Consider the following 13,493-nt stretch of genomic DNA (forward strand, 5'->3'; position numbering starts at 1 on the left):
GTAAGTCACTGAACTAGGCAGTGTTTTCCATTCCACGCTGGCAACATTTAATCTGCAAAACAGTATTCAGCTCCAAGCATGGGCTGAGGAGAGCCCAGACAGGAGAGGAAGGTTGATAAGCGGTGAGGAAACCTGACATGTAAGGACAAGTTGATAAAATTGTGTTTGTTTGGTCTAGCAAAGAGGAGGCCAGAGAAGCCAGAACAGTCTGGAGCAGAGGTAGCAAACATCCAGTAACGCAACAGAGGGGCTGGCACCAACCCACTCGTCTGTTCTTATGGCTTTATGATCCAGGAGCGGCTCTCGGGCAGGTATTCAGGCAGATTTAAAGGACATTGAGAAGACAATCTCCTCCCCTCCCACACCCAGCACAGTCAGCAATATTCGGGGATCTTTATTTTTTTTTTTTTATCCACACAAGAGCTCTTCCCTAGATGGACTTAACATAAACAACAGTGACATGCTAAGCATTTTCCCTCCATGTGCCCATTAGTTATTTAGGGACCTATTTACGCAAATCACAAGTGCTTAACTAAAGTGATTTAAGGAGAAGTGAAGGTCTTTTTGCTGGGAGTTATATAACATGAATATTCAGAACTATGTTGTAACTCAATCAGCATTGACTTCACTACAGCCTACCCAGGAATTCATGTGCCTCTTTGCAACTCAGCTATCAGGAAGTCGGAATAGGGAAAACCTGGTTTTGTGTTGCATTTTTTAAGCAATAACAAAGCAAAGAGCCCTGAACTTATTTCCATCCTCTAAGTATTCACAAGAGAGATATGGATGCTGTTTTAATTTATCACATCATTCAAAATCAAAACTGGATAGTCTTCGATTTCATTTTCTGTATGAAATAAATAATAGGGTTAAAAGTTTGATGTGCTCAGCTGGTATACTTTATTTTAATGCATTTAGTAAGGACAGTTTGGGTTATTTCATCATTATGTCAATGCAGCAATTTCATTCACTTTTAGCTGGTCTAGGGCATTTCTCTTTTAAAATCTGAACTCTTGTTCTCTTTGCCCAGACTGGCCACGAGAAATAAAAGCTGTCCTTTCTTGCCTGGTAATCCATAAATTCATCAAGAGAAGATACACATAGGGTAGCTGGGACTCTCCTGCTTCTGACAGTGCCAATCAACTGTACCAATCACTGTGCACACTGATATCTGCAGAGGTCACTGGAGATTTGTTGCTTTAAGGTATATTTGGCTCTGGTTTTCACAAACTTGCTATTTAATGACAGGCATTTTCTGTTGGACAAAAGAAGTCTGTTTAAAGAACAAAATAAAATATAACTATCAGGATTTCACAGCTGTAATCTCACTGTGCAGTATATCCTGGATTCGACTGCAAGAGCATACGATACAGCTGTCTTCTGCTTGTTTCAGAACAACCACCGAATGTGGTTTTTTCTTCTTTGTTTTTTCTTCTAATGACAAAACTTTATGGGCATTCATACCGAACATTATTCCAGTATAGGATAACCCAGAAGAACAATTTCTCCAGTGCTACAACACTTCAGTAACAAACTGCAATAAGGACAGAGAGCTGTTGATGTAGTGTGACACTGAGCAACCTACATGATCAATCTAAGTGTGAAGTGAGGACACTTACAGGACTCTAACCATAAAGTTTGTTGCATGAGATGACACCAATGACCCATCCTAACAATTAACCTGGCCACCTCTTGTACTTTCAACACAAGCTGAGGTCTTCCAAGTTTTCCCACACCAGCGACACTGAGGTAAAAATATCTGCCTGACGCCGGGAGCAGTAACATGACACCCAGGACCAGGAGGTTCAGTCTCTGTTATCATACAGCCTGAGCTCTGACATATACGACCAAGTGCTTGCTCTCATTTCACTTTTTACAGATTCATGTCAAAGAGCACATCACCAATGCTGCGTTATCAGTAATCGTGTCTCATTAAATCGAGGTTACTGGTATTCAATGTGCTCGTAGCTTGTGGGATTTACGCTAAGAAAAATCATACTGAAAAATGCTAGGGAAAAAAAAAAAAAACAGCAGTAAAGTTTAACAGAATGCAGTATGCGATCGGGGGGCTGAAAAGGCTTTTCGTAGCTGTGGGGATCTTGCATAACTTGGGAAAGTCTTGGTAGTTCTTAATTAGTCCACTACGATTTGCTCAGTGGGACACTATGCATCAAGTAGTCAAGAGCCAAGCATGGAACAAAGCAGCAAAGTGCAAAACACACACAAATAGACTGCTGAGAAATCATTTCTGAGACGTTAGCAGAGCCAACCATAATTTTAACTTTAGGGCTGAATACCTTCTAATATTAGCAAAGAACAAATTAGAAATCGGAACTGTGCTGGCAGACACAAGACTAAACCCATTAATAGGACTATCCCACTTATTGCAAAGGCAAATGGACTGGCAATAAATCCTCCTGTGTTTCAATAAAATGCAATTTCCTTAATCTTCAAGACTCTCTTAATGTTTAAATGGTTTGCATTCAATTTTTAAGGCTTACTTTTGAATATTGAGGCGTATTCTGAAAATCTCATGGAGCATGCAGTCTTGGACAAGTACTCAGTAAAAACTTCAAAGGGGCTCTGATCTCGTATTTGTGAAATAACAGGGTTTTGTCTATTTTACAAGGAAAGCCTATACTATGTAAACTTATAAATTAGAACTTGCATAATTTTCACTGTTTCCAGATATTTAAAGGAGCACACATTAGTCTGTTCACTTGCGTTTACATATAAAATGTACTTAATCCAGGTCAGTATGCATAGGCATAATAGTTAATTTGTACACATTGCATGTGTACACACAGAAAGGTCTTTGGATTACTTTTTAGGAAACTTTACTTTTAAATACAGACCAAATTTGGAGCAAATCTAACTACACAATCCTTCTGAAAAGTCTCGAGAATAAATGCCTTCCTTACCATCAGTTCACTCAAAAATTGTTCCCAGTGCTGAAAAGTATGCTGTGTGTGCTACTTTAACTTTGCTAAATAAAATGAGAGGGAACTCTTCTATAAAAGGTACAAAATTATTTGTATTATACAGAGATTTCAAGATAATTCAGTAATAAGGAGAAGAGTAAAACTGAAAGCAAAGATGCGTCAGTAGGCTCAGAACCGATGGAGTTGTACTGTAGAATACTGAATTCAGAGTAGCTCTGCTAAGGAACATCTGGTTGAATTTAAACTGCAAAGCTTGTACTCAGCATGTTAAGACAAACAAAATGATGACTTTGGCTTCAGACACTAGTAACAAGCTGCCTGCAAACAGGCTATCAATTTAACTACTACTATTAGACTCTTCCAAGCCTCCATAGTGTCCTCCTTCTTATCAGAGAGATAGGCAGGTACCACAAGCGAAGAAAGTACATTAGAAAAGGATTGGTAATAACGCAAGGGAGTTTGTAACACCAAGAAATTTTGCTGTTTGAAGAAAGACTGAGCGCACATATTAGAAGGGTAAAAGTTCCATTTGATATAAACCATAGATTTCTTCAAACTCTCATCCAAAAAAAAAATTATCTAAATACTGTGCAACTGGGTTATAAATGCTACCACTTAGGACTTCATAAACCAAGCATAATCACATGGCAATTTGGGTCCTGAAACAAGAAATAAGTATTTATTCTTAAGAAACTTTGCAAGGCTAGAAATCCCCCTTAGCTTGTTTTTATACATAATTATTTTTACTAGCCTTTAGAACAGACAAGGACAAAGAGCATTACTTCTAAAAATCCTTGCAGCTTTTTAAATCCTAGTGAAACTGTGATTCTAACTCCTATGTTATTTTCTAAGAAAATGAAGCCAATGATTCACCCACTTACACCAGTAAATAGCCAGATCTTTAAAAGGCATTTTAGCATAGATAAGACAATTTGGCTAGGGTCTCAGAGTTGAATGTTTCAGTTGTCTGACAAATAAAGTCAATCTACTTCTTCAAAAATATGTATAACTATGAAGGATCACTTTTTCCAAATAAATCCCCCAAACTGACTGGGGAAGACAGGAAATACTGAACATTCCATTTATAATAGAGAAGGTTACAGTAGCAAAGAAAAAAATAAAAAATAGACAGCTTTGGGCATTAATCTAATGAATGTTCAGTAAATACTGGAATCCTTCTAACTTTTTCTGATGATTTGGATTATTTTGTTTGTTTCTTTTTTCTCTTTGTAAGGTTTTATTGGTAACATTTGAAAAAATGTCCGTACTTTAGAAGAAATCCATCTCTATTTCTGCCTCATAGCATGGAAAGCACTGAAGAAAAAGAGCTTGCAATTATGTGCAATAATGACGTGTATGACCAAATAGTAAAATAAAAACGTAACTTAAGTAAGCACTAAAATTTTGATGAGAGCAGATGAGGCAGTTAAAAGGACAAGGTACCTGAAAGGCAACAGAAGCAGACAGAAACGATTAAAAAAAACATGAGATGTTGAAGCTTATGTTAAAATCTGTTTATAAAAATTGCAATATTGAGAAACCAAGATTTCCGTAAAAGAAGGCCTAATGTTAATCTTTAAAGTATTTAAATCAGAGCACGCTTGGTCAAGACAAAGCCATCTGAGCCATCTCTCTGCTTCTGTTGCTAAAAGGGACATTTTCCATTACCTGTGTCACTTCCTTTTCTCTCTGCTCCTCTACTCCACATTTGTACTTTTGTGATTATGCCAGCAAAAAACTAACCCAAAAAAGTATTGGGTTTTACCAGTTTAGTGAGCAGAAAAGCCTCACCAAAGGGGTCAGACAAGTGCCAGAGCCAGTCAAATGCTAAAAGCTAGTGAAATGAGTAGGAGGAGGCATGCTGCTAGGAGCAGGGAAAGACGAATTTAGAAGCCTAAATTTAGACTTTTTTTTTTTAATTGTCTAGCATTTTGGTACTTGTAGTCCCTCTGATTTGTAAATAATAGTCACTTTGTTTAAAACACCTATAGGAAAAGTTTGTGTGATGGAAGAAGAAAGTGGCAAAGGATCAGCTAATTTGATTTTGTAAACAAAGTCACTCAACTTTAACCAAATAAAAGAAACAGAGGCAATTAAACTCATTTTTGGAACTGTTTCTGTTGCTCTCCTGAAAGAATACAGAGTATATGGCTGACTCTGTGCTGTTTGAGATTAAAAAGAATACCTACTTTTAGCACTTACAAACATTGCCATTTCTTAGGCTCTGGCTGAAGCCACAGATTTACTGTCACAAATCCTTTTATGATCCCTAAAGATAACTCAGATATCCACAGAATGTACATTACAAAGGAAGCAAAGATGTGGTCTCAAGTCTTGTTTGGTATGGCAAAAGTTAAAAGGAACCAGTGTAAGCCTTCAAATGTATGGCTAGATACAATGTCTTCATGAAAGTTAACAGCGTAAGTTCCATGTAAGTACTACTTACCTAGACACAACACAGTTTCAGCATTGACCTTAAAGGAGCTCAGCACATGCTTGTTCCTGCTTGTCCTTCCATGAATGAAGTGCACAAGCAAAACATTTTGGAGGGACTTATACAGTATGGATGAGCTTAAACTCACCCTGTGCTCCAGGATTAATTTGCTAATAAGCAGAAAGCCGATGATCAGACTTCAGATCAATTAGATTTAACAGCAATTTTTAACTTGGCTCTGTCATGTTCTAAAACCATTTAATGATTATCCCGTAAATTAGGTTTTCTTTAGTCTGATGCAAATTCAATTTTGGTTTGTTTAAGGATATTTAATCTGTTCATTCTTCAAGTTTTTTGGAGGGTTAAGTTAACATTTCCTACATCACATTTAATGGCAATATTAGTCAGACAAAAAAAGCAGATATGGCAAAACTCACAGACGTAGAAAACCTGTTTGACTTAGTCCTCCCTAGCTGAAAGAGATGTGATCTTGAGTAAATTGATATCAGATGAAAATCATAGTGAAAACAAAGTAGGTTTGGTTGTTGTGTTTTTTTTAGGTTTTCTCTGCTAGCACTTAAAGAATGCCCAGATCCATACTGATATAACTTACCAAAGGCCGTTTATGGAGGATCAGGAATCAGGCACATTGTTTGTAGATGTAATCTGCAGCAAGAAGAGAAGGACATATAAAGTAAGGAGTCCAGACTTACATTTGGCTTATACAGTAACATTGAAGGAGTAATTTATAAAATCATGAACCTATTTTGCCAAAATGGATAATCAAATATTTATTTATTTAATTATAGTGGTATTATAGCAGTCTTCCAGTACCTAAGGAGGGCCTACAAGAAAGCTGGAGAGGACTCTTTGTCAAGGAGTTTAGTGATAGGACAAGGAGTAATGCCTTTAAGCTAAAATAAGGTAGATTTAGATTACATATAGGGAAGAAATTATTTATTACAAGGGTGATGAGGCATTGGAACAGGTTGCCCAGAGAGGCTGTGGATGCTCCATCCCTGGAGGTGTTTACAGTCAGGTTGGATGGGGCTTTGAGCAACCTGTGGAAGGTGTCCCTGCCTGTGATGGGGGGGTTGGAATTTGATGATCTTTAAGGTCCCTTCCAACCCAAGCCATTCTATGATTATTGTAAGTTTGTTTCTGGTCACTTGTAAACACTTCAGAAGTACTTGCATTGGTCTACCCTTACGATGATGTTCTTAGGTCTCTGATGCCAACCTCTGCAGTATTACAAGTTTTCAGAATTCAAAGGGTGTAGTTCTAATTTGAAATCTTTGAATGGGCACGTTTTCCAATAAATCTTTTTCAAGATTATAGAATAAAATGTCATACTCTATATTGCCAGCAAATGTCTAATAATTTCTTTTCTATGTCTTTTCAGCTCCCTATTTCTTGTTCCTAAGGCAAAGGCAACATTCTAATTAGCCGACACTTTGAGTCCATTTTCTGAAGGAATGAATGTTGTCTCCAGCAGATTCAATTTATGGGAGAGCTTTAAAAGGCAGTCTAGCATCAATTGAAATCAGCTGCATCTTTTACATTCTCACAGTTCATTTTTTGATTAATGTGCAAGACTGACATCAAGTATGTCTACCTGAAAGATATTGTTAGTACTACAAATAGAGCACTATCAATATTTGTAATTAATGACTAAACACTATTTAAAGCTAAGAACTGCTTTCAGGGTCATATTATCTTTCTAACTGTAATTATGAAGTTTCTCGTTGTACAAATTTCAGCTATATTCCAGGGATGGCTTCTATGACTTTTTGTTTTATATCAGTTCTGTGTAATTGGATTGAAAACAAAGAAGTCATTTATCAGGGCTATTAAACTACAGAAGAAGGCAGACTGGTTTTGTTTGCTGCTTTACAACAGTGTCAGGAGTTTAGGAGGTAATCCATTTAGTGTAGCTATCTCTACATGTACTTGCATAAGACTAACAAACAACAAAAGCCAAACAAAGAGTTGAAGCAAAGGTAATGAAAGAGTTAAGATTATCAAACTCCTTCAGATTACAACCTGCAAATGAGAGTTTGCTTTGCCATAGTGCTGTATAGTTTGGAAATCAAGTCTACTGTAGCAACCAGGAAGCTTTTCACCAATATGTGCACATAAAAAGCCAACTAGGAAGAGATTTTCTTTGTTCATTGCTCTTGAAACACAATGTAATGAATATCTGGAGATATAAGAGGGCAGCAGTGCCTTTGTATGCTAATTATCTATGTCACAAAAAAAAAGAAAAAAACAAGCAAGCCGTCAAACAAGCAAGCCTTGAGAGGAAGTAGTATGGAAATTAGAAATGTAAGCCTCATGGTAACTGAGCTGGACTCCACCATTGCATTTACTGCTTATGGTTATTACAGTACATAATTTGCTTTTCCCAGTCCTTTTACAGCCTTGTAATTTTTATTTGGCTGAACGCTTTTTATCCCAGTACGTTCTACTGAAAAAATCTACCTCTGACTCATCTGAGACTGCAGATAATAATCATCGGCTGGGGGAAAGATAATGAGATTGTTGTGAAGGAGACAAAGACCATCACGTCTCCAGAGCCCTGTTGTCTTTTCAGGCATTGACCTTCTCCTTGCCTGGCAAGGAACAGCTGAAGGGGCAGCGAAGGACATCAGGAAGGGGTAGTAGCCTGGAGTTCACTGACTCAGACATGCTAAAACTATTAACCTGATAGAGGAAGGCAAATATTTCATTACACGAACCCAGATAAGTCTGCTAAATGGCAAATCACTTACTTACTGTCATTTTCAGAAGCTGCGGGGCATTATTTAATGACAATTTTGAGAGATTCACCTAGATGTATTTCACTGGAGCCAAATTTTAGGTGCGGCTGAGCTCCGCTTGAGGACACCAACATGCAAACGGCAGCATTTTAAGGCTTTCCTTCTTATATCCAGATCCACTATGGCTCGTAGCAGCTGTACCCCGAACTAATGCCAGGTTTAAAACCTTCGGCTGCCTCAGGCCCCTCATTTTGGGTCAATCTCACGAGATTGAGCCTCGGGAGCTGTGTGGCCCCAGCTCCCCTCAGGGGCTGCGGGGCGGGCCCGGGCCCACCTCCACCTGCCCCAGGGGAGAGGCGGCAGCATCAAGGCTCCTCCAGCGAGCCCGGGGGTTTGCAAAAAGCACCGCTTTCACACCGTCAGCCCTAAAACTCTTCTCCATCTTGCGCCTGAGGGGAAGGAAGGATGGCTCCCAGCCCCGCGGCAAGGAGAAGCCGTCGCCCATTTCGCGCGGGGGCAAGGAGGGCTCGCCACGCTCCTCAGCCGCAGGGCGCGGCGCGGCTGAAGCGACCCCGGACGGGGAGGCCGGGCCCTCGGGCGGCTCCCCCGGGGAAGGGGAGGCGAGGCGAGGAGGGAGGGAAGCAGCCGCGGTTTCCTGCCGGGGAGGGGAGGAAGGCGGCGGCGGCGGAGGGCGCGGGGCCGCGGGGCGGAGCGGCCGCCATCAAGCGGAGTGTGGCAAGGAGCGAGCATCCCCGGGGCACGCCGCAGCGGGGCCGGCACGAGAGGAGGTAACGGGGGCAGCCGCACCGCTACAGCCACCCGGAGCCGGCGGGGGACGTGCCGGGAGACCCCCGGGGTAGGCACGGTGGGGAGGCGCCGGCTCCCTCCCGCCTTGGGAGGCAGCGCGGTTAGCGTGGGGGCCTCGCCGGCAGCACCCGGGGCCGGCTGCAGGTGTGTGGTAGTGGTGGGAAGTTGTTCCGTGTTTATTATTATTAATTATTATTATTTTTAACGGCAGCACCTGAGGGGTGTGTGTGTGAAGGGTGCCCTCAGCTCCGCCCGGCCTCCGGTTCCGGAGCCGGCCGGCGCCTCTGTCATGAGGCGCCTTTGCCCTGAGGCGCGTGGCCGCGAAAAAAAAAAAAAATAAAGCCTGAATTTGTCTTATTTTATCAAAAAAAAACAACCACTGGGGAAGGAAGGAGCGACCAGGACGAAGCGGCCCCGAGCCGGGCTTGTCACGCCGCCCGTGGGCTGCCCCCGCGGTGGCTTTGCCGAGCCCCGAGTTGGTTTTATTTGTTCTATTTCGCCTGGCTGCAGGCAAACACCAGGCTCGGAGCTCAGGTTGGGTCAGAATAGGGTGTTTTTGGGACAGGCACATGTGATAATGGCTGCTCTGCAGCCAGCTGCCACAGGAACTTAGGTGTCATAGTGTAATGCCCACAGGCAAGCATGTGTGAGGTACTGGGTTTGATTGTTTGTGTGATTATTATTATTTTTGAAGAGAAGTGCGTTAAGGTGTGCATTAAGAAGTGCCTTAGGTGACTAAGTTACAGCTAAAGAGCGTGTGTGTGTATAGAGATATGTAGCTGTGTGCCATCTGACTTTACTTTCCCCGTTTTTCCCACTTTTGTGCACCACCATAAAAATCAGGTAAATTATTCAAACAGACTCTATCATGGCCTGGCTTTACCTGGGGCTGATTTTATGTGTTTCTCCAGATCTTTTTCCAGCTGTAGCTACCTTGAGTGCTCACTTCTGTCTGAAGACAGTCTACCAGAAAGTCCCTACTTGTAAGCTTACTTCTAATTTTTCCCTTGGAAGTATAAAATAAACTAGAAGTGTGAGGGATATAGTGGCATATTATTTTCCACTTGTAGCAAGCACAGTTCCCTACCTTCAAAGTAACTTGGTTTAAAATCTATTACTGAGGTGGATTTGATTAGGATTAGTAGTACTTCAGTAAATTTTGAAAAGTTGCTAAGATGTTGTACAAGGATACCTGCTTGTGAGCAGGTTGTAAGTCTTTCCCTCATTTAATGTTCGAAGCCTTTTTCAGGATTTGTCAGAACATGTGTGCAGTGTTGCTGAACTTCTCCTGTGCAGGTGTGTCCCACGTGCGTATAGTCAGGACTTACTGCCATCACTGATACACTGTTAAGTGAATAATTGACCTAGAAACTTCTCTTTCATATCTGTTGTCATATTCATATGATAAACACACCTCAACCTTTCTTATAAATGGATGTTACAGGCAGTTTTATTTGATCCAAGGTTTATACTGTTTTTTACAGTGCTAAAGATGGTTTGCGTATGGGAGCAAGCAGGACTTGGCTGAACAGGTTAAATCTTTACATTGGGAACTGCTTTTGGTGCAAGGGCTTCCTGTCTGCTAACCATGTGTGACAGAAAAGTGATTTTTCTCTCACCAGAAACAAGAGCCATACTAGACAGACTAAACCTTTCCCATTTAAATGGTTAGACTATGAGGTGCCTAAATACATACACTGCAAGGAATAGGTATTTCTGGGACTTACAACCTTTGCTCTGTTGGTGCTTAACTCCCTGAACACATTTATGCTGTTTGCCTGTGTAGGGCAGTCTTGACTCTTACCCAAAGGACAAATCATGTTAAGAAACAGGAGTTTTACAGCTGGAATAAGTGAATAGTCAAAGTATTTATGTAAAGCTGTGTTATTACAAGGGTTGCTGCATGCAGTCAAGACTACTGCAGAGGACAGAGGCAGGAATACTGGAAGTCTCTGCTAATGAGCAGGTATTGTATGTGAGTATTTGGTATTTGACATCGGCTCGCAGGTTCAGTCCCTGCTGAACAAATGCCAGACCAGCTGCTGTCCTTGGTGAGGGGGAGAGAGGGGATCTTCCTCTTTCCTTCTTAAAGGAAGGCCGCCTCGTAATGCAGTGTTAGTATTTCACTATAAGCGCGTGTTAACTTTCATTAGTTCCTTTGGTAAGGGGGCAATGTGTGGTAGACCTTATCAGAATTTATATTTTTGGTGAGACAATGAAGTGATCTTAGTTTCAGGTCATTCTGTCCCGGTTTTGTACTGAAGCTGTCTATATTAACAGCAGTGTCATTCCAGTAGAAATTGTACGCATATCAGCAAAAGGATTCCTCACAGCTGCAACCATCAGCAAAAACAAGAGGTTAAGACTTTGTATTGCACAAGGGTGTGTGATGAGGAAACACACGTTAGCTTGTGTGAAGTCATAAGCCCGCATTAGCCTTAGCAGTCCTATGGCAGGGCTTTGGCAGCATTAGAGTTCTAACTGTTTCTAGCTGGAATATTTCAGAATTGTTGCATGTTAGAAGATATTATGCTATTCCTCCCTGGTTCTTCACTTCCAAGCCTATCTTCTGTTTGCACAAAACCAACGGCCTTGTGCCAGAATCATGGATTCGATTTTTTATGTAGTTGTTTTTAAAGTTTCTAATCTTGATGTTACTTCAGTTTTCTCCAGTCTTTTCTGCCCTCTCTTTTCCTTTTTGGTGGTTTTAGTTCCAGTTAAGTGAAGTATCTGTAGAAGGAAAAAAAAAAAAAACAACCGTGCCAGTAGTTCTGTTTCTGTCATAGAGGTAGTGCAACAAGACACGTGACTCAGGCAAATAAGCAATTCCTGCCCTGAAGGCTTTAAGACTAAAACAAGCAAGGTTAGAGAAGAGAATGAAATGCCAAATCCTGAGTGAGCTGTTGTGCACACCTTCATGAAAACCTGAGCTGTTGTTGGCAGAGACCCAAAGCTGGGAATAACAAAAGCAGACTCAGAGACAGAAGGGGTACTGGGGGGAAAAGTATGTTAAACTGGGAGGATATTGTGGTTGCTGCTTCATGGGTAGGGTAAAATAGGACAAACAACTGTCAAGGTCATCAGTAACAAAACTGTATAGAACTGCAGTCATGTGCTGCTAATAGAGATGGACGCATTTGAATCAAATCTTCAGAATGCCTGAGAATTCAGAGTAGTGTTTGTGCTCCTGAACAAGTTGTACCGTGAAAGGTGTTCCGGGAAGATATGAGAGTGATGATTAGGGTATGTGGTGTTAGAAACCATAAAGCTGTGCACTTATCACCAAAATGAGATTTTATATCAGTGAGTCAATTCTTAACATAATACTTGATTTTATTCTCTAGCTGGATAGCTTGGTGATGACTGGAATATTTTCAAAATAGCAGTCAGATACCGTAACAATAGCTATAGTACTCTTATTTTTCCCACCAGGATTTCTCCAGTGATTCGCCTTCGGGAATACATTTGCAGCTAGTGTCCTGTGTGAGTCAAAGCAGAAATGAAAAGCCTCAAGTGAAATGCTGTTTTGGTGGTGACAAGTGCTTGTTAAATCTACTTCTGGTCAAGTTAGTCATCAAGACACCTGCTTTGATTACTCGTCTTGCTGTTTTACACATTTATACTTTCTGATGATTGAGTCAGATTTGTATTTGGTTATGATATTAATGTTTTGCGTTACACAGTTATAACTGAACCTTTTCTTTTAAAGCAAACCAAATAATCTCACGAGTTTACAGGCCACATGGCTTTCTGAAGGCTTAACTGTTACACCAGTAACAGAAAAACAATCAGTCTGTGGTTGCGAATGTGTTTGGCGGAAGCGGTGGAAGGTAGGTGGGTAGGTATGGAGAGTAACCAAGTAGAAGAGTAAATAACAAGGAGGACCGGCAACAACTGGGGAGCTGAACTTGCTTTCATTTTTCCTTGCAGTTTGGGGCACGCTCATCTGTGAAAACTGTGTGGATCCCTCTCATCTAGTTAGTTTAATTCAGGTGGAGATGCCTCATTATAGCACTCCAGTTAAGTTCAGAAATAGCAGTTTCTAGAAAGTTGGAAAGTTTTAGTCCAACTAAAAGTGTGAAATTTGAGGACATGTGATGTGACACGAGATAAGATGTTGGCTCATGTATAAACTTGATAAAATACATACTTAGTAAACATCTTTAGAGTGTGTTTTTTCTGAAATACTGGGGGGAAAATAAATCAGAAGGCATTCAGCTAAATGGATTGAGGATCTCATTTTGCATTATTTAAAAGAACATAGTCTCTATTTCAGTATGAAAAAAGCTAAAACATTGATAGGAGTTAGAGATAGATGATGTAATATGGTTCAGTAAATGATTTGTGTGCCATTTCTGTAGAAGTTACTTTTCTATTTGTTGAAAATAATCTTTATCCTTTTAAGATATTTAAAACTATTGAAGTTAGGCAATGTCAAGCCAGGTTTCCTATACTGCAGTATACGGATGTCGGCTAATTAATAAAGGAGGAGTATGATTATTAAGTTTTCCCTCCAGAAGGGTGTTCCTCTAACTGCATGAGCAAAACTTT

The 13,493-nt window shown here is 40.6% G+C and overlaps 1 protein-coding gene and 1 long non-coding RNA gene across 5 annotated transcripts in view; one reads left to right on the top strand and one right to left on the bottom strand.

The window, feature by feature from the left end:
- LOC308176841 overlaps positions 1–8,326 on the bottom strand; it is a 54,484-nt gene extending 46,158 nt beyond the window's left edge. The window contains exons 1-2 of the long non-coding RNA XR_013938684.1: positions 8,152–8,326; positions 5,990–6,042 (exon numbers count right to left, since the gene is read on the bottom strand). This is a non-coding gene — a long non-coding RNA (uncharacterized lncRNA). The remainder of the gene's footprint in view (positions 1–5,989; positions 6,043–8,151) is intronic.
- Positions 8,327–8,789: 463 nt separating this feature from the next.
- SLC7A6 (solute carrier family 7 member 6) overlaps positions 8,790–13,493 on the top strand; it is a 29,957-nt gene continuing 25,253 nt past the window's right edge. The window contains exon 1 of one of the 4 annotated variants that reach the window (XM_080553062.1): positions 8,790–8,923. The gene's annotated coding sequence lies outside the window, so the exon portion shown is untranslated. Of the gene's footprint in view, positions 9,087–9,880; positions 9,926–13,493 lie in introns of those variants that run through there. The other 3 variants (XM_080553063.1, XM_080553061.1, XM_080553064.1) reach the window with 3 other exon arrangements.

Source organism: Anser brachyrhynchus (genome assembly GCF_964034855.1).
Source record: "Anser brachyrhynchus genome assembly, chromosome: 12".
In the NCBI taxonomy this organism is placed as follows: domain Eukaryota; kingdom Metazoa; phylum Chordata; class Aves; order Anseriformes; family Anatidae; genus Anser; species Anser brachyrhynchus.